Below are 4,444 nucleotides of genomic sequence, written 5' to 3' on the forward strand. Positions count from 1 at the left end.
GACGATTCATGTTGCAATTTTCGAGCAATGAACATCCAGACAATATGAATTCTCTCGATCCACATATCAAACAACAACCGAAAAAATTCGACAGAAAAACAAGGCAGAGATCATAACCGAGGCTCTGATACCAATGTTGGAAGTGAGTGTCGGGAGAATCGACTAACCTGTTCGATGCACTCAAAACCAATTTTCCAAGATCATACGTTGAATCACCAGCAAACGATGAACGAATTTACTTCACGTTGGTTCGAATACAATCACAAGGAAAGTATTCTTGTTCCACAGCATTAATACCGATTGTCTTTTCAAAGTAGATACGGAATCATTATGCGTCGAGAGAGAGAGAGAGAGAGAGAGAGAGAGAGAGAGAGAGAGAGTTCTAATTCTCTCTTATTTATTTTTTATGCTAAGAAAGTTATCTTAATTTCCTTTAAGAAACTCCCCTCATACCTCTTCAAAAGGTGTCTCTCAGATACACTTATAATTAGAGCAAATGGTGTCCCTTGGACACACTCATCATGGGCGGACCGACGAAATATAACAGTATGTAAACGTGATGTGACGTGTCGTGGAATGCGGATGTTACATTTATTCTAAAAAATTTTAAAACTGCAATACTACGAATATAATCACACCATTCTGAGTCAACCCCAAGTATTGGTCTAACACACAAAGTTAACTAGACTTAAAAACCGCTATTCTGCACTCATTTCGTAGATAAAGGAATGTGTAGACCATAGTGACAATGACTCCGACCAAGAAAACACCACGAGCATAAATCATTCACTTCGATACAAAAGGGTGTATTCGTTCCGAGTTTAAACAACTCCTTTATAAACTGAAATAGTCACCATTCTCACAGGGAATAGGGAAAGATGATGGTCACGAAGAGGCAATCACATGATCCCTGTAATATTTGGACCCCCCCAAAAAAAAGAGTCAAAAGTCAAAAGTAGCTACAGTAGAGCTTCAGCTCATTTAAGCCGAGAGCTTGCTTGGCTGAGAAAAGGAGAACAGAAATAGAGAGAGAAGAAAAGAGAGAAAAGGAAAGAGGAAGAAGAAAAAGAGAAGAGAAGAGGGCTTTGCGCTGCAGGGGTCTCGCCAAGCTGATTCGACTTCGATTAGCAACGCTAGGTACGTATTCGCGCCCCTTGTTCGCTCAATCAGAATATTTTTCTAGGTTAAGGCTCGTATTTCGGAATTATGTGTTATTCGAGCGGCGAAGTCTAATTTTTGAGTCGTTGAGTTGTGAATATATATAGAATTGGTAGTTTAGGGTGTTGCGAGGCCGTAGCATTTTACAGAACCTGAGTTGTACTTACAATTTGCCGGATATAAATATTTTGAAGTTGAGCACGCGCAGTGAACAGTGCGCGACCATCGGCTTTTAGGCCGATTTTCATCAGTTTTCGGCTCGATTTTGGGATGGCCAAGTTAGGGCTTTTGTAATATTCTGAACGGGCTTTCTTTTAACTATAAGTTTGTTAGGATCGGAGTTTGATGGAGAAAGTTATGGCGCGATCAAGTTTCGCGTTGCGGACGGTTCAGATAATCGCTTTGGACGAGCGATTTGTGAGCGCATTTGAGTCATTTTGGTTAGCGTCTAAACTTGGTTTAGTCGAGTCGTTAGTGAAAATGGTGTTTTACTTGGTGTTGACATTGATTCTCGTTTAATTGATAGGATTACGAAGTCGTCGGCGAGTTTAGCCACGTTGTTTGCTTATGGGGCATTCCCAGGTGAGTGGTACTACCTCTTCTTTAGTTTTATAAAAATCATATCTTGAAGAAATTATGATTCGACACAAATATATATGTTGAATTTAAAAGAGCATTTTGTTGCATAAATTGGAATCAAGCATTTACTACTTTTTAGTATTTGAGAATCATTTTTGGAAATGTATTATGAAAGGATACATTTGTATATTGCGTTACAAACTAGTTTATGAAATGAGTTTGGAAATGATTCAAGAAATGCTCTATGAAATGTATTTTTGGCGAATGAACCTTATTGTGAGAAAGTTATTTGTTTGGTTTGTGAAATGTATTTTGGATTGGAATTCTGATATTGGATGATGATTGTTTGATGCTCAATATGACCAGGAACCCATTTTGGGGTATGCATACCAGATTATGATATCCTTCTGGGCCGAGTCACCGGCTTTGTAGGTGGAGACCTTGCCAAGGGGGGAATCTTGGTAGCCTTGTCACAAGGCTTTGTGTCGTGACCATGGTTTGATATTGAGCAATAGATTGGTCGATGGAATGGACCATCGATGTGTGATGTGATATGAGATTGGTCAATGGAATGGACCATTGGCATGTGCTTTTGATGAGATTCATTAATGGAATAGACCATTGATGTGTGATTTGAGATTAGTCAATAGAATAGACCATTGACGTGATTTTTAATAGAGATTGATCAATGGACTTGACCGTTGATGTTTATGATAATTTAAATGAGTATCTCTAAATTTGTATAAAACTTGTTGAAATAAAACAACTTATAAATGATTTGATATGTATTTTATACCTTGAGTTTGAATTACAAAGTTTTGGTATTGCATTGTACATATGCATAGTGATTGCTCGATCTGCTTAGAAGAAATACGCACTGCTTACTGAGCTGTGGTTGCTCACCCCTCTCTTTTCCCAATCTTTCAAGTTCTTTGGTTAGTAGCTTTTAGAGCGAGAGCGATATCGTTGAGACTTTTGGGAGTTGGATTTCTTGTGGTTTGAGACTACGTCCTTCAGGTGGAAGAACGGCCGTGTCATCTCCTATCCTGGTAGGTTTTGGGGTGTGACAATCCCAGACTTTGAAAGTTGTGCAAGATGTCTACAAAATAAGAACAAACGATCCCCGACTTTTAAAAAAAACAGTCAAATGAATAAGGAGCAGGCTAGGGAGGGCACGAAGAGCCTGAGTCACCCGGTTTTGAAAAAAAAAGAGGAAGATTAAAATGAAATAGACCTTTGCCCGATGAAGCGCAGTCATGAGGGTAGATCCCTCCCTCCATAGCCAAGAGGACGTAATGGGGCAAAATGGTGTGAATCAATGAGCCTCCCTTCACCGAAATAGAGCTATGTGAAAACGGCCGATGGCACGAGCGGTCGAAATGATTGAAGATAATGGACGTGTCAAAAGGAAGATGCTTCCCTTCCAAAAATCGAAGGGAGTTTTCCGTTCCTGAATTTGAATTGATTCGAAATATGGATTAACACATCATCTCTTTGCATATAGGTGGAAAAGAAGAAAGACCCGAACGAGGCACAATGAAAATCGAACAAGTAATCGTAAGAAGACATGGAGGAGCATTGAACGTGCTAAAGAATCTGAAAGAAAAAGCACCTAACTAGGGCAAGTGTCATCTAGATGGGGCAAATGACTTTAGTGTAATCAAGGCCGAGGGCAAATTCCTTTTCCTCCATCAAGTTAATGGATTAAAAAAACACAGGGAAAGAATATTAGAAGTGCCAAAACTTGTATACGACGCTCACTTTAATGCCAAAAGTTTTTTTTTAGATAACTAAAGTGCCACTTTTTAAAAAAAAACGATCACTTAAGTGCTACTTTAAAAAAAAAACAATCATTTAAGTATCAACTCCAATTTGGGTCGCCAGAAATCTAACATGGTCATATTTTATTAATTTCTTAGTCCTACATGGCACGTCGGCGCTGACGGGGATAATTTTTAATAATTTTTCGATTTTTAAAATATTTTTTTCTGACTTTTTTCTTGTTTTCCTTCTTTTTTTTTTCTTTTCTTTCTTCTTCTTCTACCTTTGACCGGTGCCCGGACACCGAAAATGGCCAGCTGCCTGGCCTAAGCCCGGACGAGGCCGCCATCGCCTGCCACAAGTGAGGCCCGGCCGACCCTCGCCTGGGCGAGGGCAGGCGAGCCCCGGCAAGGGTTGACCTTGCCTCGCCTAGGCAAGGGTGAGCCCCGGTAAGGTTGGCCCTCGCCCAGGCCACGGTTGTGACATCCCCAAATTTGAACCTCGATGGCCAAAGGTAACGAGGGATAAAATGAGAAGGTAATTCAGGTCGAGGGTCGGTAATAAAACGGACAATATGGTCGGAACGAGTATACTGAGGGTTGGTCATGGTTTGATCAAAAGATTGTCTATGAATTGGCCTAGGGATCGACAGTGGAATGACTCCCTGCTCATGCAAGACGATTAGAGTGATATGATAGTGGATTGACCCTTCGACCATAAGGGCCACTAGTGGGACAGTCCAGGATATGTATGGATCAGTACTGTGTCGGCATGTGTCAATCGCGGGTGATACCGTACGGCCATGCATCGGTCATGGATGACCATGAGTTAATTCTAGGGCACCGAATTCCACGAGGCTACATGACAACCGAGGGTCAACCACGGATCGTTGATACTCGAATGTAGATCAGTCATGAATCGGTCAAGGATCATTTCGTCGAGTCGA

The sequence above is a fragment of the Syzygium oleosum genome, unplaced genomic scaffold (assembly GCF_021117445.2).
Source record: "Syzygium oleosum isolate NSW1041296 unplaced genomic scaffold, Sole_v2.1 Sole_v2.47, whole genome shotgun sequence".
Taxonomy (NCBI): domain Eukaryota; kingdom Viridiplantae; phylum Streptophyta; class Magnoliopsida; order Myrtales; family Myrtaceae; genus Syzygium; species Syzygium oleosum.